The sequence below is a fragment of the Nycticebus coucang genome, chromosome 11, assembly GCF_027406575.1.
Source record: "Nycticebus coucang isolate mNycCou1 chromosome 11, mNycCou1.pri, whole genome shotgun sequence".
Taxonomy (NCBI): Eukaryota; Metazoa; Chordata; class Mammalia; order Primates; family Lorisidae; genus Nycticebus; species Nycticebus coucang.
The window spans coordinates 102,371,849-102,393,824 of NC_069790.1; the positions used below are offsets into that span (position 1 = coordinate 102,371,849).

At 40.8% G+C, this 21,976-nt stretch overlaps 1 protein-coding gene and 1 long non-coding RNA gene across 2 annotated transcripts in view; one reads left to right on the top strand and one right to left on the bottom strand.

The window, feature by feature from the left end:
• MKLN1 (muskelin 1) overlaps positions 1-21,976 on the top strand; it is a 365,625-nt gene that overhangs the window by 97,412 nt on the left and 246,237 nt on the right. The gene's annotated exons all lie outside the window — the stretch shown is intronic.
• Positions 10,851-21,976, bottom strand: part of LOC128598803 (uncharacterized) — a 57,902-nt gene continuing 46,776 nt past the window's right edge. The window contains exons 4-5 of the long non-coding RNA XR_008383707.1: positions 21,371-21,418; positions 10,851-11,967 (exon numbers count right to left, since the gene is read on the bottom strand). This is a non-coding gene — a long non-coding RNA (uncharacterized LOC128598803). The remainder of the gene's footprint in view (positions 11,968-21,370; positions 21,419-21,976) is intronic.

The following is a 21,976-nucleotide window of genomic DNA, read 5'->3' on the forward strand; positions in this document are numbered from 1 at the left end:
CATCATTATTTCCTGACTCCGAATTTGCTGAGGATCCCAAATCCCACTCCAGAGTAGCTTCATAAACTCTCCAGCTCAGCTTGTGTTCTGGGAACCTTATCCTCTCTTATGGTGTTCCCAGGGAGTAGGAAAGAGAAAAGACAACCCATGAACTTAGAGAGGCTAAGTTTGGTATTATTTTTTAAATCTATAGTGCTTTCCTTCAGTGGGTGGCACGCCATTCTTAATTCCTGATCTTATGTGTGAAGAACTTAACGATCATTTCCCCTGAAGATACAAGAAACTTTGCTCTCTCTCCCAAAGCAATTTCCCCTCCACAGAGAAATGCTGTCATGTCAGGCTGGACTGCCCTTGAACCAGACAACTTTTTCTGCTTGTCTTTATCTGTCTAAATAAAGCTAACCTACATTTGCCGTCTAATTCATTCAGATGCTTGCTGATGCTATTTAAAGCATCCCTCAAGGCCCAGTGCAAAACAAGATGCATTATCTCCAGCAGAGAACCTTTAGGTTTGCTTGGCATTTAAGGAATTCAAGAAACTAAAGAATCCATTCAGTCTTCACTGGTTCAGACATGAAGGACAAAGGATCTCTTTGTGATTTTTATTCCAGGCAGTCTACTTAGACTTGTATGGGGCTGGAATCAGCTGATACAAAAAGAGGTAACCAGAAAGGCAATCTCTCTCTCTTTCTCTCTCACTGTCTCTAGGCTTCATGAAATACAACTTTTCTGAAGATACAATTGAAGAATGTATTTTTCATTCTGGGCTCTGATGATTGGTTAGTCCTTGTGAGTTTACTTTTTCCCTGTCAGGGAATAAATGTGAAAGTTCAAAAGCAGCTATAGCCTTAGTAAGCAGACTTTTGGTGAGTTTTTTACTTATTTCCATTTGTCCCTCTGTTCAGCCTCCATGTAACAGTTCATTAAAGAATCCTGGTATTTCTACATTCCAGAAAGGAAAAGGAAATTCTGCAGGGAAAGGAGCAAATTACTGGGGATGTGAACGTACATATGGCTGAGAGTTCAGAGAGGTTTCAAATCTGTTGTTTGTTTTTTCAGATCCGATATTGATGTTGTTCTGTTGGCTTGCTTAGCAAGAGGAAAGCTGGTACAATGGGATTGTTTTAACCATTAGTGCCCTGCTGCTACCCTAAGCACATGCTTATTATCAGCATCCATTTGTTCAGCCACGATCCTATGACGTCCATTGCAGTGAGTGAGTCAGAAGCCACAAGCTAACAGGTCTATTCCTTCCCACCGTCACCTAGGAAACCAATGCATCATCCACAGGAAATGCAGGCCCGATGGGGAGTGTGCCCAGATTGGGTTATAAAGCTGGCAATGAGTATTTCAAAGGAGGTCAAATAATAATTTGTAGAATTTTAGTCTAAGGTGGGAGGGGGATCTGACCTCTTAGGCATAGATTGAGCAATATCAGGCAGAAATACCAGGAGAAGTTAACCCAGATAAGAACATGTTAAAATGTCTACTTTATAAGAAATCAAGCAAGGGCAAGAGCTAGGGAGACATGATTCGATTCCCCCAGCAAACAATATTTATTTGCCCAATGACTGAAGGTATTTTTTTGGGGGGTGGGGAATCGTTGTACAGTGTGTGAAATGCTATGAGGAAATTGACAGCACATCAAACTAGGCTTTTTATTGAATGAAATGTATGTCTCCTTTCTCATGGTTACTACCCCTTGGGTTAAAAAAGTGATGGATAGTAAATGTACAATCCATGAGATGAGATGGCTAGAGAGAAAACCAAGCCCTGGTTCGCTCCATGTTCTCACTGATTTTTTTGTTTGTTTCTTTTTCCCTATGCCTGACTTTCTCTTTTCTTGACCACTACAGTCCTGTATAATCCACTGGCCATAGTGTACATGAACAGTTTATCACACAGTATCCAGATATCTGTGGATACAAGTTTAATGCAGCTGAGAAAAATAACCTGTATCGTTTCATGTTATTGATGAGTTTAGTGTTTCCAGGCAGATTTACACACCCATGCTGCTAGCAGTGAGGGATCCTGCATCAAAGTGCAATGTGAGTGCTCTCAGAAATGCCTGCTTTAGACTCAAAGCATATTAGAATGGGAAAAAATCATCTCAAAAATCATCTAATACAACCTCTTCATTTTTCACAGGAGAAATGAGGCCCAGAGAAGTGAAGGGATTTTTCCAAGGTCACATAGTCAATTAGTGTGTATGTTGGTACTCGAGGAAGAAGAGAGAGAGAAGAGGTAGGAAGTTTGATCACAGGCTTAAAATGACTCAACATGTGATATGGCTACCTCAAGGACCATTAAAATATTAACCTGCATTATAGAGTCCTGGTGAGAGGGGCAGTTGGTCCCATCAAAGGCTGGTCAGTGTGTGCCAAGAGCACGATGTTTTGTCCTGAGTATCTATTGAACAGGAAACAGTGACAAACCTGAGTGTGCCCAGAGGGTAATAAGAGGTCTAGGGACTATAACTTAAGAACAATTGACAAGTCTATTTAGCCTGGACACCAGAGGATATGTCATGGAAGGGATGGGAGGTGCTAGTGTCAATAATTGAAGTGCTGTCTTAATAACAGTCGCATACCAACGTGGGGTGGGGTCAGGGACTGTTCATTTTTTTGCAGGTCCCTGACTTCCCCCCACCCCTTTGGTTTGTGACTTTAAAGAAGGCTCAGACTTATTTGTGTGCCTGTGAAGAGCAATCCTAAATTGGTACAATTTAAAGGGTGATGGATGTGGGCTCCATCTAGGTAATTTTCTAATAATTCAAGCTGATAGAAGTACATTAAACTGACTGATATGGTAGTGAATTAATTCTTTATCTCTGGAGGTGTTCCAGTATTCCTTCATTCACACACACACCCCAAAGTAAACCATTTCTTGATCCCATGCCATACACCAGTCATGCTAGGCACTAAAGATGCAATGGTGATTAGCACAGCCACCTTCTTCAAGGATATCCTAAGTCCTTTGGAGGGTGTATGATCCCTGATATGCAGGGATGAGATGACTAGAAGTCTAGAATGTGAGGAAGAGCAATAACAGCTGCTGCAATAATCAAACCTAAAAATGTCTCATGGGTCAAACATGATAAGAAATGTTTTTCTCACTCATAGAACATCAAAAATGGGTGTTTCCCTTTTGGGGGCAAGACAGGATTGCAAGAGGGACTTTGCCTAACAAATGCAATCAGTGTAACCTGGTTTATTGTACCTTCAATGAATCCCCAACAATTAAAAAAATAATAAAAATAAAAACAAAAATGGGTGTTTCTGATTGTGGTGGCTCTCTTCCCAAGGGGTAATTCAAGGAACGAGGCCTCTCTGTCTTGTGAGTCTGCCATCTTCATCATGTGTCATACGAGACCAGGCTGGGCTTGACACCTGGTGGGAGAGAACAGACTGGGAGAGAACATGGAGGATTGTGTGGGGACGTTTTTATGGTCTGAACCTAGGAGTGCTGCATGTATGCTCTGCTCACATTCTATCCTCTAAAATTCAGTCACATAGCCACATCTAACTGGGAGGGAGGCTTAAATGCAGGCTAGCTGCTTTCCTAGCAAAAAGAGGGATGAGGCTTTGATACCTGGCTAGCAAATCCTTCACCATACTACCCAACTCTGAGATTCTATGATTATGGTGGTAGAACCAAGATAGGAATGGGAGGGGTGCTACATTTATTTATTTTTCAAATGTCTTTTTCTTTTATGTCCTTAATTGACTAATAAAACTCATATATATTTATGGTGTACAACATGATGCTTTAATATGTGCATACATTGTGCAATGGCTACATCATGCTAATTCACATATATATGTGTTACTCATGTACTTGCCATTTTTGTGTATGGTGAGAAAGGAATTTGAAAATGTTCTTGTTTAATGCCAGTGTCATCATGTCCTATGTTTACACTAACTGTCTTTCTATTAAAAGTCTTCTATTCAAGATACATTGTTAACTTAAAAAAAAAAAAGCAGGTTAGAGACTAGACTGTACTATTTTGTATGTGACAAGGGAAATAATAATATTGATGCATATTTGTTTGCATATATGATGACACACAAAAAACCATGGTGACCCCGGTGGTGGGGGCAGAGGGAGGACAGAGACATCAGTGGGAGCCAGACTTCATGGAGGCCTTTAAATATTGTGTTGTCATTGACTTATTTCTAAAAATATATACTTTTTCTTTTTGTTTTTATTTTTTAGAGAGAGGGCTCACTCAGTTGCTTGGGCTGGAGAGCAGTGGTAATCATAGCTCACTGCAATCTCAAACTCTGGGCTTAAGTGATCCTCCTATCTCAGCCTGCAGAGGAGCTTGGGACTACAGCTGCGTGCCACCACACCTGGCTAATTGTCTTTTTTAAAAGTTTTTGTAGAGAAGGGTCTTGCTATTGTCCACGATGTTCTTGAACTCCTGGCCTCAAGTGATTCTCCTACCTTGGCCTTCCAGACTGCTAGGATTACAGGCGTGAGCCATCATGCCTAGCTAAAAATACATAATTTTAAAAAGTGTTTCTTTTACTAGGTGTGGTGGCTCACAGCTATAATTCTAGCACTCTGAGAGGCTGAGGTGGGAGAATCATTTGAAGTCAGGAGTTTGAGACCAGTCTGAACAAGAACAAGGCACCAACTCTACAAAAAATAGAAAAATTAGCTGGACATGGTGGCACATGCCTGTAGTCCCAGCTACTCGGGAGGTTGAGGCATGAAGATGGCTTGAGCCCAGAAGTTGGGGGTTGCAGTGAGCTATGATGATGCCACTGCATTCTAGCCCCGGCCAGAGTGAGACTCTGCTCTAAAAACAACAACAAATTCTTTCCTGTTATAGAAAAGTTTTTCATGACTGACCTCTTTTTGTTTTCAAATGAAGAAAGGATGAGAATAGGACTATTTGGGAAGGTGAGTAGGGCATAACTTATGAGTCTGAAGTAAAAATAGTCATGAATATGGTGCCTTTTCTGTTACAACTAGCCTGTACTAGATTAATTAGAGTTTTCAAAAGAAAGGAAAAGAATAATAATGTAACAGATTGGTTTATGTGGAATCATCTAAAGTCTCAGAGTGCTTTCATAGCCAGTATCTTCATTTATTTTTATAACATTCCTAATAACTATGGTACCCAATGCTTAAATTAACTTTCTGTTTTATAAGATATTGCTAGAGCCAAGAATAAGAGTAAATCATGTACAGATTCATATTAGACTTGTAGACCTACCCTCTTGATTTCTGGGTAACATTATCATTGGAAGTATGTGATTAAACAAACAAACAAAAAAACAAAAAAAACCCGTATGTTTTGTACCATTTTTCCACAAGTATTTCTTCATTTAATTTCCCCATCAGACATGTGAATTAATTGGGTCTGGTATTGTCTAAACCTCAGAGATAAAAAAACAATGTTGGCCACTATAAATAAAGTTAAAAGGGTAATGGAGGAAGGGAGACTGTCCTTAATATATAAAGTGCTATTCAAATCAATAATTAAAAGGCAAATACCCAAATAGAAATATTGGCAAAAGACATAAACTAAAAATCATAGGGATGTCAATAATAATCAAATAAACATTAAATTTTTTTCTCCTCCAAATGAAGACAGATAAAAAGAAAAACATCTAATATTGACAAAAGCATATAGAAATAGGACCATCATCATTTTTATGATAGAGAGATATTTGCAAAACCATTCCAGAAGTAAATTTAGAAATATGTTAAAACTTTAAACATATTCATACACTATAACCTATAATTTCATTTTACTAATTTATCTGAATAAAATATTCAGAGAAACGTAATAATTTATGGCAAATGATAGCAATATAAGCATTTTTATGAGTTCTATGAAAGGTGGATCAAATGACATAGGAAGGAAATGTGATACCAAGCTGTCACTAAAGAACTAGCTAACAGCTAAAGGAAAATCTTACTACCAATATTAAGTAAAAAAAAAGATTCAAAAAAATATACAGATATGTATATACCTCAGAGACAAATTCTGAAAGACTGTTAGTAAGATAAGCAGCTTAGAGGGTGGTGCCTGTGGCTCAGTGAGTAGGGCACTGGCTCCATGTACTGAGGGTGGCAGGTTCGATCCTGGCCCCAGCCAGACTGAGAAAAAAAAAAAAGAAAAAAAACTTAGACGCATCGGTCCTTCAAAGATTTGTAACTAAGCAGAGTTCTCTTCTTCTTGCTAATATCCATTCTAGCAGTCCACTTTATCCAAAATAGACCAGTTCACATACTGAAAATCAATTAAGGCAGCCCTTGGTGAGCTCTGCTGTCATAGAGAACTCCTTAGCAACTTTTGGGACTTTCTTGTTTAGATCTAACAGATCTTGAATCTGTGGATCCATCTCTGGGGCTCAACATAGGTTTCAGAATGAGAACTTTCAACACACCAAGCATAATTTTGGCCCTCGCCTGAATTGCTATTTGGATCATAGGCGTTCAGAGTTGATGCCGGTTCTCTAATTGTACATTCAAAATTGTTTCCATTTCTTGGATTACTTTTCCTCTTTTCCTGCTGATTGCCTTTCATTGCATGGACTCAGCCAGCATGTTTCACATGTTTTAAACCTCTTTTTGTCCTTCAGAATCACCCCTGTCGACTAATGGTCCATCTCTGAGCTCATGCAACATTGGTGATTTTTCTTAACCACTTTCAATTTGTTAATCTCTTATTTTTGTCATAATCATAAACTTCTTCTCAACAGGACGTTCAGCATTCTCGCGGCTTTTGCAATTATCAGACATACTGGGTTTAATAATGTTACAAAACATCCAAGATTAAATACAGCAAACCTGGTGGTAACAGAAAACTAGTTGGCCAAAGCTGAAACAACCACAGCCAATTGCTGTCACGACTGTTGAGGACAGGCAAAAGTGAAACACTTTTGCTTTTGGAGGAAAGTATTTTTTGTCTCCACGAAAGTTTACAGGTGGCCAAGCTGCCAAAGAAGCCATGTCTCCTTGCCACAGCCAGGGAACCATTCTGGGGAAGTGCATTTAAGACAATAGTCATCAAATTACATAAAAATACATAATCAACCAAAATTATTTCTAGATGGCTCAGGTTTTTTATGTTGTCTAAATGGGCTGAAGCTGTGAATTTGATCTGTGTGGGCTAATTAACACATGGACAAAAATTGTGTCACTTAAGTAATTTATACTTGTGTCCGACCATCTCATAAATAGTGTTCTTTGGGGAGCCTAGATGGGGGTGAGGGAGTCATATCATTTAAGTACAGTCCTTATAGGAATGCAGTTACCAACCTTTGTCATGATGTGTGACCCTGGAATCTTCAAACTCAAAACTACAAGTAGCCATTAACAAGAGAGAAAATGCCTTAGTTATATGTTTAATTTTTTTTAAGTATATCCATAATTACAGATTGGATCTCGAGCTTATCTATATGTAAAATACTAAGGAAATTCAAAAGAGACTCATTTTTTCTAATTGAGTTTATTAGAAAAGTAGAGGGTGATACCTGATTTGCTTCTACTCCCAGGGCTGTGATGACAATTAATGCCTATTTAGTATTCTGAGATTTGCCAAAGAGCAGGCCAGTGTCACCAGAGAATGCTACACATTTCTCAAAGTACAGAAGACTACAGATTCACAACTCGGCTTCTGGCCTCAAATGCAATTTTCTCCCTTGTGTTTTCAGAATCTGCTCCTCCTTCCAACACCAGAGCTGCAGGCAGTTCTCTAAATAACACCGTGTCCCTGGCCTCCTCACTCCCATTTGAACATTTCAGCAGGACTCCTTTCAGGTCTGCCCCCCCACCGTCCCCTCTCCCAGGCTTCTCTGAGAAGTTCATCTGAGTCAGCCCGTGAGTCACCTCACTCATTAGCGGAACTCAGAGTGCCTCTCTGTTCCCTAGATCCCTTTGTCTTCCTACTTATAACTGGTTTTCTGGCAGCCAGTTACCTAAGGTCTGTGGACAACCTTGAAGCTAGAAGCCTGGTTGCTACTAAGATACTCCAGCTGGTAAAGAGGCCGGCAGACAGCAAATAGAATTAAATGGTGGTGATGGCAGCACACTGTTGGGGACTCAGGGGCCAGATTTGTCATCTCCATTTGTGTCGGTTCATAGGACAGCACCCGGGTCCTTGATTCTTGGTCTTTCCTTTCCCTCCTCACCAGCCTAACCCCCACCTCCACATGCCCAAATGGTACAGGGTCAATGCCATGGTCTCCGTTCTCTGTAGAAAGGCAGGGGGAAGAGCAATGTCCTTACGGTGGTGGGTGCTCTTTCCTCCAGCCTTTTCAGACCTGTTGTTCTCATTCCTGCTTATTTGATTTTATACCCCCAATGCTTTCTCTTTCATAAGAGATGGACTAGAGAGGATGGGCGAGAATTCAGGCCTTCTTGGTGCCTCCTGGGCATATAAAGAAGCCCAGTGACATGACACTAATAAGAAACTCTAAAATCAAACCTGAAACTATCTATACAAAAGCACTGTAATTAATTCTTAATCTTACTTAAAGCCTTTTGTAAATGGGTGGTGCGGGGATGCTCCATGTAACAACATTTCAGTCAACCGACAGATTGCATGTGTGACAGTGACCCCATAAGATTGTGTATTGTGACTGTACCATTTCTAGATATGGTGCCATTTCTTAGATATGTTCTGATACCCAAATACTATTGTGCTGTAATTGCTTTATTGTGTAATATTCAGTACAGGAACATGCTGTGCAGGTATGCAGCCAAGGAGGAGTAGGCTATGCCGCATAGCGGAGGTGCACGGTAGCCTCACCATCTAGGTCAACGTACATGCTACAATGTTTGAATAACTATGAAATCACTTAAGACACATTTCTCATTAAGTGACACATGAGGGTACTTTCCTCAGCTAAGTAATGACAGTTTTCATAAAGTCCCATGGTTTAGTTTTGAAAGGACCCTGGAGATCACCCTGTTCACCATTCCAAGGCATTTACTGACCATCTGCTATGAGCAAAGCTTGATCTAGGTGCCCCAGGGATGTACTGCTGAGGCCATCTGAGATTTGGTTCCAGATAGCTGGGGTGAGAATCCGAGGATTTGCATTTCTTTAAGTTCCTAGGAGATGTCCACGCTACTAGCCCATGAACCACACTTTGAGTAACAAACCCTGGTGCTCTTACTACTCAAAGAACCAAAGTAGACAAGGCTTGACTTGGCCCAAGGGACAGCAGGGACCATAGGTTCCATGAGGCTGCCGCCACGTCAACCTCCTCAGCTCCTGATGTTTGTCTATGAGGTCCAGGCAATGCTGACCTATTCTCCCAAATGCTCTTGGCTTTCTTGTGTCTTCACCTGCAATTTATGGGTGGGTGGTAAAAGGACAAGATTCCAGTTTGGGGCTAGGACAAGAAAAAGGTCCTTGTATCTTCAACTGTGGCTATAAGATCTATTCTGGGCCATTTTACCAGAAAGCTCTACATTCACATTTTAGGCAGAAACTGGTTAAAAATACAGTATTCCTTTGACTGTTACAGAGAACTCCTTTTATGATGTTAGTTCATGTCCTTCATTGATTTTTCTGTTAGGGTCTTTGACTTTTTTTTTAATTGAAAAGTAAATTTATTTCAGATTAATGTGAAGGTACAAAGAACCAGGTCACAGTATTTGATTTTGTTAGGTAGAATCTCTTTTGGGGTTTTGCCTTTTAAGTATTGAGTTGTAACAGCTCTTTATTAAAATATTAAGCAAAATTCCCCCCAAAATATTGGAGTCTTTTTATTTTATTAATTTGGGAGCTTGTAATGTTAAACTCTGGGCTAACGATCATTTTCTTGCTCATCTGAGAAAGCCCCTTTCCCTGTCGTGACATGGTTTCTTTCTTTACTAGCAGATGGAGGTAGTAAAGATGACCTACCTCAAGAACCTGTTGAGAGTGCACATGGGGTAGAGCTGTTCACACACAGGACATGGTTAGTTTATTTCCAGGGCTTGCATTCATCCAATGGTTTTATTGACCCGAGGGTGGGACAGAACTGATTGGTATTGACAAGTACTGGTTTTGTTTAGTTCTGTTTTGGGTCTGGTTTTGGCTAAACAAACATTTATTGAGTACTCTGAGTTCTACCTTTGGGTTGTGTTAAGAAACGTAAGGTAGAGTTCGAAGCCACTTATTAAGAGCTTTGTATGTGTAAAAGTGCTGAGGATTTCTGTTTACCTTTTCTTTTCTCAACTACCGCTTTCTGAATTGTCAACGGACGAGATCTTCTACTGATCCTGACATGTCCAATTATGAAACTGCCTCTGCACTTTATGACCAGGTTGCTCTTTGGTTTCTACATTTGCTGCCTCTCGTCTATTAGAAACTTGTTAAAATTATTTATTTCTATAATGGAAGTAGCAGTAGTATTCCCATTTGGAATGATAGGTTTTTGTCTTTAAGAAATAGAAAATTGGGTGGCGCCTGTGGCTCAGTCGGTAGGGCGCCGGCCCCATGTGCCGAGGGTGGTGGGTTCAAACCCGGCCCCGGCCGAACTGCAACCAAAAAATAGCCGGGCGTTGTGGCGGGCGCCTGTAGTCCCAGCTACTCCGGAGGCTGAGGCAAGAGAATCGCTTAAGCCCAGGAGTTGGAGGTTGCTGTGAGCTGTGTGAGGCCACGGCCCTCTACCGAGGGCAGTAAAGTGAGACTCTGTCTCTACAAAAAAAAAAAAAAAAAAAAAAAGAAATAGAAAATTTGTACTTTCCCCCCCATTTAATGCCTTCACATTCTTTCCACTACTGCTTGTAAAAAAAACAAAAACAAAAACAAAAACAACATAATCATCCATTAATAATAGTAAAAAGAGAAATGTCTAAAGACAATGTTTTGCCTCTAATGGGAATTTATTTTTTAATAGAGTCAAAGGAAAGAATGTCTAATGGTCAAATTTTAACTATCAACCCAGTAGACAATACCCCCCCCACCTGCTTGGTACCCCTGTTATTCTTCCTACACACAAATCTGCCTTATGGATCCCAATACTAAGCTTAGATAGAACAAGAAAGTCAATATTATTGACTCTCATCCATTTGGCAAGCATACCAAGTACTTTCACATGTGTTTTCTCACTTAGTGGATCTTTTGCTTACTTATTGCAGAGGGGAAAAAGTGAAGTTGCTACCTCTTCCACCTGGAGTCCTTATTCTTTCCTGTGTAAACCCAGTAGCCACAGAACCCAGTTTGAAGCAAAATTCATTCTCATCACATTTCTCAACCTATCCAGGTCCACAGTGAAAATTTGGCTAGTTTTTCATTTCTGGAAGATGAAAGATAGTATTGATTTAGGAAAAAGTGAATAGAGCAGGGCTGAAGGCTGAATGTACTTTAATACCACACTATATACTCATGTGGGTGGGTACTTTCCTCTACTGAGGGCTCTCTCTTGTTCTGGCTTCTTGCCCAAATAATCCACTCTGGGAACAAGGATCCACATACATTCAAGTCCTCCTTTTATTTACTGATTTATCTGTGAACACAGGCCACTTGCCATTTCCCTCATCACCACCCCTAAAAATAATCCCTCTCCTGGAGAAACATGATCCATTCTTGAAATTACCTGCCCTTTTCTCTTATTTCTCTTATTACCTGCCCTTTCTCTTATAGATTCCAAATCTTGGACTCTACTAAGGAAAACATAGCCTGAGTGAAGTTGCATAACCAGTGAGAAAGGAATCTTCTCTGGGCAACGGGGCGGGGGGTTGGGGACTGACTCACTATCTCAGCTCTTAGGAATGGTTCTCCAGCTGCTGACAGGCCACATGGGTTCAGCCATGAGGTCAGCAAGGACCTCCCTGGTGCCTAACAAAAAGAAGGTCACCAGGACTAGCCAGAAGTGAGCTGGGGCAATTGGGGCAATCTGTAGAAGTGCCGCAGGACAGTGGCTAGAAGTCCAAGTCACAATGCTTTGGCAGTGTAGCAAACTTACAGTTGGTCCAATCTGGTAGATGATTTGCACACAGCAGGAGAAGATTCTGGAAAAGGATACTTTAAATCAGCATGTAGTGACATTTTTATTGCGGAGGATTATTTTTCATTTTTTCACTTTTGCAACAGACATTTGAGTGACTATAGTAGGTACTGAGCTGGAGGTTGGCACACTCCTTGCCCTCGAGAGGCTGACAATTTAGCAGAAAGGGGATGTGCACGGGAAGCCTCAGAAGATCTTAGAGAAGCTGCTTCACTCATGGAGAGTTTAGAGAGTCCCCAAGGGTGGGTGAAAGATTTATGCAGAAGGAGAAGAGATAGGACACTATGGATAGAGGAGGCAGCAGAGCCAAGTCAAAGAGGCTACAGAGAGCCCAGGCCTTCTTGGGGACATAAATGGCACTGGTGGGCTTAAGGTCAGAGTATGCAGGGAGGAGACAAGAAATGATGCCTGAGAGGGGAGCAGAGGTCAGATTATAAAGGTGTGATCTTCTGTGGCATGCTAGGGGTGTATGAAATCTGTCCTGAAGACACAAGAACCACTCACTGACTTTCTATGACTTTCTGAAAGGCATAAGCAGGTCTGCTTTTGAGGACATTTTCCCAGTGGTCCTCAGGGCAATGGTCCCGGTGGACCATTGCTTTCCCAATGTTACAACCTAGCATCCTAGATGGGATGCTAGGAAAGCAAGCATGGAAATATGAAGACTCATCTGGAGGATCTTGCAGTAAGTAACCGGAGAAAGGAATGATGTGGCTGATCTATAGCCAAGGAAAAGAAGAGTGCAAAAAGAGAAAAGTTTGAGAGATGCAAAAGATTTTCCCCAATTGACCCTGGTGATCAGGTGGGGCCTGCAGAGTTCAGAATGGCTTCATCTTTTGTGGGTGGGAGGAAATGAGAGGAAATAATTTCAGGCTGAAGCAGAAACCCTTCCATTGGCATGAATATTAGTCAGGGCACCTCAGTGGACTTAGGTACTCCCTAGGTATACCCCAAAGGAGGCTTGATGGTAATTCCAGACCCTGCTGGCTCCTAACACACTGGCTGGCTTCTTAAGACTGAATGGTGAAGGACTGAGGCTGCAGATGAGAGGTCTTTGGTACCTGCAGCCAAGCATGGTCTGACAACCTGTTTCCATGGAGATGTGGTGTGTGCAGAAAGGAGTGAGTGGGATGGCTGATGCATTCCAGAGCCTTGGGTCACAAGACTGTAGTGGGCTAACGGATAAACAGGAAAAGGACAGAGTCAATCAGAAAAGGATGGTAAAACTATTGGCAGTTAATTGGGGGTTGAATCATCATAATTCTAGATTATGTCTAACAATTGAGAAGGATTGGGGTAAACCAGTTACTTAATGATCCTGCTAGTTATTTCATGTACCACTTAACGAGGGCACACACAAGTGAATACCAACTCAGGCTAACTCCATATGTCCACACACCCATACTAAATCCTTCTGCATCCCCGGATTCTAAATAGCTCCAAGATTCTGGAGAAACAGGTGGAGACTTAGGAAGTTAACTCTTTTTCATTTGCCATGCTAATACCAGTGATGCTCAGGAAACTTTGGATCTCTTCAGAAACCTCAGATACTGGCAAAGCCCCAGACTGGATGTTGTTATTAAGCACCTTAAGGATCATTCTGGACAGAGAGCCAGCAGCAATTGGGCCTCAACTTCGTGTATGTGTGTGTGCATGCATGCACATGTAGTAAAATTAACATGAAGTTTGCCATTATAATTCAGTGACATTAGGTATATTTACAATCTTATATAACCAATATTATTCTCTATGTCCAAAACTTCACCATTACTCAAAATAAAAACTCAGTAACTATTAAGCAATAACTCCCTACTGGGTCCCAAAGACTTTAATCAACTTTCTTGTGAAATAAAGGCATTCTAAGCTACAGAAAATCTGAGAGAATTCATTGCTAAATTCCCAAGCATATAAGAAACAAGTTCTCTGGGTAGAATGCAAGTGACCCAAGTTAGTAAGTCAAATCCAACAACTCAGACTACCAGGCAAGATGATGTTTTGGCTGCTGTAAGTGAGAAACCTGGATTGATCTTGGTTTGGTCAGTTGCTCTCAATTTAGGCCTGGGATTTTTTTTTGGCTAAGGAGTTCTTGTCCTGTGGGTGAGCTTTTTAAACCTAACCACTGACTCTAACCACCTTTTAATGACTGATGGGACTTATAAACCTTGATCGCTCAGCCCATCAAATGGCTTATGGCAGTGTTTACTGAGAAGTCAGTAAATATTAAGTCAGGGCCATAGGCCCTCATAAAGATCCTGTTGGAGACCAGGATCTATCTTATTTACGAAGATAGATATGCATGATTGTAGGATGAATTTTCTAGGAACTAACTTCATTTTTTTTTTTTTTTTGTAGAGACAGAGTCTCACTGTACCGCCCTCGGGTAGAGTGCCGTGGCATCACATGACTCACAGCAACCTCTAACTCTTGGGCTTAAGCAATTCTCTTGCCTCAGCCTCCCAAGCAGCTGGGACTACAGGCGCCGGCCACAACGCCCGGCTATTTTTTTTGTTGTTGCAGTTTGGCCGGGGCTGGGTTTGAATCCGCCACCCTCGGCATATGGGGCCGGTGCCCTACTCACTGAGCCACAGGCGCCACCTGGAACTAACTTCATTTTAAGTAGCCAACATTAGTGCCTGCAATGTAAGCATTCCAAATTCTATATGAAATCAGCACATTGTACCTCATTAATGCATTAATGTATACATGATCTATGTGTTTATGATTTAATAAAAAATAAAATTAATTAAAAAAAAAAGATTTCATTCTGGCTTAGAACAATAGACCATGACCAGAAGATCAGAACCTGAAATTCCAAATATCTTACTCCTCTCTTTCCCAAATTAAAATATTTAGTGAGGAGAGGGATAAGCTTCTGTGACTTTGTCTCCTCATCTAACAATTTAAAGTGTTGATCATGGTGCTTATCGGTCAAGGCTCACTCCAGAGTTCACAAATCCAGAACAGCAATATCCCTTAAATCCCAGACAGATAACTCACAGATGCATGGGCTCAGTCACAAAGGACAGCAGGAGAGAAAAGAATGGAGTTGATTTAATGAAAATTAATCCATTATAAACATAATCTAAACCAGCTGCCCTGTTTTGGGGACCATGGCAAGATAAATATTAATACTTCAACACAGTATACCATTCCTGGGACTGGAGCTCAGAGTAGAGTGCCGGTGTATTTAGCATCATTCAGATAACCAGGGAGGGAGCTAAGAGTTAGCACCTTTGTCCCCTGATACCTAGTCTTGTGGTTTATTTTGATCAATACCTGCGGTATTCTGTGCTTGGCATGCACAAGGGAGATATTTCTCAGAGTCTTTCTATAAAATTTTGTTTTGTTAGGGATTATCTATCAACCCCTTTATCTCCAAATTCACCTCCATTTTAGTCTTAATAATGCCCTCATTTTTCAGCAGAACCCAAACTTGGATAGAATCTTAAGACAAACATTAACAGTTGGCCAGCTGGGTGGCTCATGCTGTAATCCTAGTGCTTTGGGAGGCCAAGGTGGATGGATTGCCTGACCTCAGGAGTTTGAGACAGCTTGAAAAAGAGTAAGACTCCTCTAAAAAATAGCCAAGCATTGTAGTGGGTGCCTGTAGTCCCAGCTACTTGGGAGGCTAAGGCAAGAGGATTGTTTGAGCCCAAGTTCGGGGTTGTTGTGAGCTGTGATGCTAAAACACTCTACTGAGGGTGACAAAGTAAGACCCAAAAAGTGAAACTCACTCAAAGTGAATCTCAAAAAAAAGAAAGAAAGAAAGAAAAGAAAAACTCATCTGAGCCCAAGAGTTGGAAGTTGCTGTGAGCTATGATGCCAAGGCATTCTACCCAAGGTGATAAAGTGAAACTCTGTCTCAAATAAAGGAAATGTTATCAGTCAAGAAAATAGTGCTATTAAGATCCTATTGGGGGCCTTTTCCTTGTTGCAATAATGGGGGCCCATTCGCTGTCTAATCTTACTCTGTGAACTTATATCTTGCTCTTGCTCTATAAACCTATTCTTCTCTACCTCAGTAAACTTTGTTTCACAGATACAGACACACACACACACAGATCCCATTGGGAGATGATTTTCCAGGATGGTGGTATAAGGAGATCAACAGACCCCCTGCCAATGAAACAATCATAAATGATGAAAATTATTTTTATTTTATTTTTAATTATTTTTTTTTTTTTGTAGAGACAGAGTCTCACTTTATCACCCTCGGTAGAGTGCCATGGCATCACACAGCTCACAGCAACCTCCAGCTCCTGGGCTTAAGCGATTCTCTTGCCTCAGCCTCCCGAGTAGCTGGGACTACAGGCGCCCGCCACAACGCCCAGCTATTTTTTGGTTTGCAGTTCAGCCAGGGCCGGGTTTGAACCCGCCACCCTCAGTACATGGGGCCGGCGCCCTACGGACTGAGCCACAGGCGCCGCCCGAAAATTATTTTTAAAACAACCATTTAAAGTCTCTGGAAATTGGCCTAAGGGCATACAAAAAAATGAAGAAACATTTATTCAGAAGAATCCACTAAATCTTAGAGCAAACAGTGTGAGCTTTGGGTTTTTTTTGTTTGTTTTGTTTTTGAGACAGAGTCTTACTGTGTTGCCCTTGGTAGAGCGCTGTGATGTCACAGATTCTCTTGCCTCAGCCTTCCAAGTAGCTGGGACTATAGATGCCCACCAAAACACCTGGCTATTTTTTTGTGGCGTTTGACAATGTTGTTTAGCTGGCCCTGATCTGGTTTGAACCCACCTGCCTCAGTGTTTGTGGCTGGCACCCTACCTGCTGAGCTACAGGTGCTGAGCCTGAGCCGTGGTATTTGAACCAAAATTGTTCCCGCCATTCTGCCCCCACTCCAATTAGGTCAATATGATGGAAGCACCAACCTGAGTAGGTGTGGTCAAGAAGATAGAGCTCCCTTTGTCCCTACCTCCCAGCCAATCTATAGTATGTCCTTGGGAGAGGTAGGCCATCAACATTTCTCATTTCCCCCTCCCCTGCCAGCTCCATGTTGCAGAGGCTAAATTTCAGGCAAGGGCAGGTGAGAGGTAGGGAACCCCATGCTCCCAGTAAGCTCACACCCATAAGGCAAACTTTCTCCACCAGGTATAGAAAGCTGATAAAATTGGGGCCCCAGTTGTCCTTATCATGGTTTGCATGCATGGCAGAGGCTCCACAGAACAGATGCAAGCCAAGAAGCCCAGTGACTAGTGCCCCACCTAGTACCCTGCTTATAAAGCAGGGGTGTCACTCCAACAGAAGCGAGTCATTGTCCCTGTCTCCAGTTCCAGAGTAGAGTCGCAAAGTTGTTGTCCAAGGGAAGAGACAGGTAACAAGAAAATAGTAGCCTGAAGCTCTTCTAAAGAGAACTGACTTTATTCTGAACAGATCAGGAAGAAGTTCAAGCTGAAGGGAGTCCTTGAAAATCCATTAAGAGGAAGCCAGTAGCTCAATGAGAGCAACAAGCTAAACTATAGGCTGGCTGGTTTACCAGTGAGAATCAGGGAAAGAGACAGCTAGGAAGAGCCCTCCTATTATCAGAATAAACCTCAAAGATGGGCCTCAAAAACTTCATCTGCAAAAATGCTTAAATTTAAGTAGATTATACTATGGAGCTATTTATGCCCTAGAGCACTGTTGAAAATAACACAGTGATTTGCTGGCAGCTGTTCATGCCTAATAGTTAGAGATTATACCAACAGAAGCAGATAAAGTAACCAAGAGAGCAGGGACAGAGGCAAAGAGAGCTTTGCTAAAATCACTGTTATCTAAGGGTATATATATATATATATATATATATATATATAAATCCAAGCCTGTACCTTTTGAGGTGCAACATCAGAGATTTTACACTTTGGGGAAAAAAATTCACTAAAATAATCTAGCAAGTCACTAAATAAATAAATCCTAGGTTGGGAGAATCAGTATTCAGACTTGCTATAATATGCTATCTAAAATGTCCTATTTCAACAACAACAAAAACTTATGAGACATGCAAAGAAAAAGGAAGTGTGATGTAATTCATTTGCAGAGGGAAAAAACAATCAATGGAAACTGCCTATGAGAGGGCCCAGATATCAGATTTAGCAGACAGTGACTTCAAAGCAGCTGTTATATGTTAAAAAAAATTAAAGGAACAATGCTTAAAGAAGTAAAGGAAAGCATGATGACAATCATAAAATAGATTACCACCAAAGATATAGAATTTATTTTTTTTAAAGAATCTAATAGAAATTCTGGAGTTAAAAAGTGTAATAACTGAAAAGAAAAATTCATTAAAGGCAGAAGAAAGAATTAGCAAGTTTGAAGATAGAAAGTATTTGATCTTAAGAACAGAGAGAAGAATGAAGAAACATTAAGAGTCTCAGAGAAATGTGGAATACGATTAAACACATCAGTGTATCCTTAATGGGATTATCAAAATGAGATGAGATAGAGGAGCAGAAAAAATATTTAAAGAAATAGTGGCTGAAAACTTCTGATGTTTGATGAAATACATGAATATTTACATTCAAGTCATTCAACTATTTCCAAGTACAATAAACACAAAAAGAGCCACACTCAAATTCATTAGAGTAAAAATATTAAAAGAGAAAGATTATGGGAAAATCTTGAAAAGCAGCAAGGAAAAATAAAACTCATAATGTATAAGAGAACCCAAATAAGATTAACATCTGATATGTTAGCAGAAAAAATGGATGCCAGAGGCACTGGGTTGGCATATTCAAAATGCTAAGAGAAAAATTTAAAAACCTGTCAACTAAGAATCTTATATTCAGTAAAGCCATCTTTCAAAACAAAAGATGAAATGAAGGTATTTCAAACTGAAGAAAATCTGAGAGAATTAATTGCTAGATTACTGATCTTATAAGAAAAAAGTTCTTCAGGTAGAAGGCAAGTGACCCCAGCCAGTAATTCAAATCCACATAAAAGAACAAAGAGTACTGCTAAATGTAATTACATAATTGTAAAACACAGTATAAATGCGTATTTCTCCTTCCTTTTTCTCTTAAATTATTTAAAAAGGAATTGTTAGAAATAATATATTTGACAATGACAGTAAAATGGAGGTGGATGTGAACAAAGCTGTATTTGAGTAAGAAATAACATAAAATGGTGACTTGAATCCACACGAACAAATGAAAAGAACCAAAAATGTTAAATAAGAAAGTTGGCATAACAAACTCTGTTAATATATACTTGCTTTCTATTTTCATCGTCTTCATTAAAAAACATAAAATCATATTTTAAATATAACAGCGTACTGTTAGGTTTCATCTGTAACAATATTATATGTAACAATATTATAAACCAATTAAACCCAACAGAAATCTATAAATTGCTATAAACAATAACTGTAGAAAATACATTATTCTCAAATGAATATGGACTGCTGTCCAGGATAGACTATATTCTAGGTTATAGACTATGACTCAATAAATTTAAAATATTTGAACCTACACAAATGACTTCTGAGAGCAGTAGAATAAAATCACAATCAATAAGGCAAAGAATTTTGATAAATTCACAAATATGTAGAGCTTAAACAATACATTTCTAAATAACCAATAGGCCAAAGAAGAAATGATAAGGAAAAATTTTTCAAGTGTTTAAGGATTCAGGCTGGGCATGATGACTCATGCCTGTAATCCTAGCACCTTGGGAAGATGAGGTTGGAAGATTGTTTGAGGTTAGGAGTTAGAGACCAGCCTGAGCAAGAGGAATATACTGCCTCTACAAAAAATAGAAAAATTAGCCAGACATAGTGGCATACACCTATATTGCCAGCTGCTTGGGAGGCTGAGGCAAGAAAATCACTTGAGCCTGGGAGGTTGAGGTTGCAGTAAGCTCTGATGATGCCACTGCACTCTAGCCAGGGCAAAAAAGTGAGACCCTATCTTAAAATAAATAAATAAATGAAAGAAAAGAAAAGAAAATGAAAGCAAAACATACCAAAACTTATAGGATGCCTAAACTTAGGTTGTGCCTAAAATGTAAATTCAAAGCTTTCTGGTAAGGTGGCCTGGACCTCGTAGCTAAGACTGAAGATTTACGAGGCACTCTTCCTTGCCCAAAGTCCAAACCTGAATCACAGTTTTACCAAACTCCACAAAGTATGATGATAAGAGAGCACCAAAATTATTTGGGAGAATAGATGAGAACCAAATAATTCAACTTTATCTCATGTCAGAGAAACGCCTTCCTAACATGGAGACCACCTAAAAGGGGGAAGAAGAGAAGAGTGGGGGTAGAAGGGAAGGGGAAAGCAGGAGAAGGAAGCAGAAGGGAAGAGAAGAGCTCTCTTTTACACACATGGTGAAAAAGTCCTGGGTGCTTAGTTTACCATTTCAGCATTTCAGCTTTAAGAGAGTAGAGCAGGCTGGGAGGTAGCTCATGCCTGTAATCACTCTGGGAGGCTGAGGTGGGTGGACTGCTTGAGCTCAGGAATGTGAGACCAGCCTGAGAAAGAGTGAGACCCTCGGTGGCGCCTGTGGCTCAAAGGAGTATGGCACCAGCCCCATATGCCAGAGGTGGCGGGTTCAAACCCAGCCCTGGCCAAAAACTGCAAAAAAAAAGAGTGAGACTCTCATGTCTACTAAAAAACAAAATAGAAAAAATTAGCTGGGCATTGTGACGGGCACCTGTAGTCCTAGCTCCTCGAGAGGCTGAGGCAAGAGGATCCCTTGAGCTCAGGAATTTGAGGTTGCTGTGAGCTATGATGCCACGGCACTGTAGCCTGGGGCAAGTGAAACTCAGAGAGAGAGAGAGACAGAGAGAGAGAGAGAGAGAGAGAGAACAACACCAGAGAGAAAGTTACACTCACGTGTGTGATCTTTTAACACGCAGAGGCTCTGCTCCCTGTAAATGTGGCCCTATTCCTGCAATCAGATAGTATTGTCTCTTGCAGAGTAGGAAGGAGAAGGTGGAGAGGAGTACATGTTCCTCTACTGAGATGCTCTTTTGTTTGCAGGAAGATTCCTGGCAGCGGTGTAAAGATGTAGGTAGTGGAGAAGATAAGGTGAAACCAAACCCAGGCTGAAGGCCCCAGAGAGTAAGAATGCTTTGCAAATCAAAGATCCATTTGCAGAAGCTGCACGTTTCAAGATTTACAAGTAAGACTCTAGCCCAGAAGGAAATCGCAGAATTATTATTATTATTATTATTTTTGGCCAGGGCTGGGTTTGAAGCCACAACCTCTGGCATATGGGGCTGGCGCCCTACCCTTTGAGCCACAGGCACTGCCCCAAATCGCAGAATTATTAAAGCAACTTGTGTTTTATAGTAGGTTTCCAATAATTGGTATAAATGAAGCTCTTTGAAGATTTGTCAGATATTTTCAGCGGAGGAAGCATCCATACACATTCCCAGAGCTTCACCATGCCTTGTGTGGTTATTTCTCTCCCTTTTCTTACCTTCTCTCCTGAGCTGGCTTCTAGTCGGGGTCCACTAAGTATCTAGCGCTGAAAAAGAATAAGGATGGAGATGAACATCATAACCATCTAGCAGAGGCACAACCTTGTGACTTGCTTTCTGGTGCATTGATTTGTAATGGGGAAATGATCTACAGGGTGCCTTTGATGAAACAATCCCTTTCCGCTCTGGTAGGCTTCCAGAAATGCAACGATCTGGCTTTTCAGTGTGAAGAAGCAGCTCAAACCTCAAGGGAAGGTGTGGTAGGCAGAGTGATGATGCTCTGTGCAGACTTGTTGCACTCTGGCTTCAGGTGGGATCTTTTTTCCATTCTTTTGAACTTTTTTTCTGAATTTGTTTTTATATGTGACCTCTCTGTTAGACACACATGGCTATGACACTAACACTTATCCTATGCCTCCCCACTTCATACTCCCAGAAAGTCTGGTCTTCCAGAGAGCATCACCTAAGGGAAACTCATGTTTCCAATTTAGAACTCCATTCACAGACTGGATTGTACAGACAGGGTGTTGTTTATGGTTCCCCTCTCCCTTGCATAATTCTAATAGAGAGGAGGAGGAGACAGAACAGTTTAATGAAAACCCAAT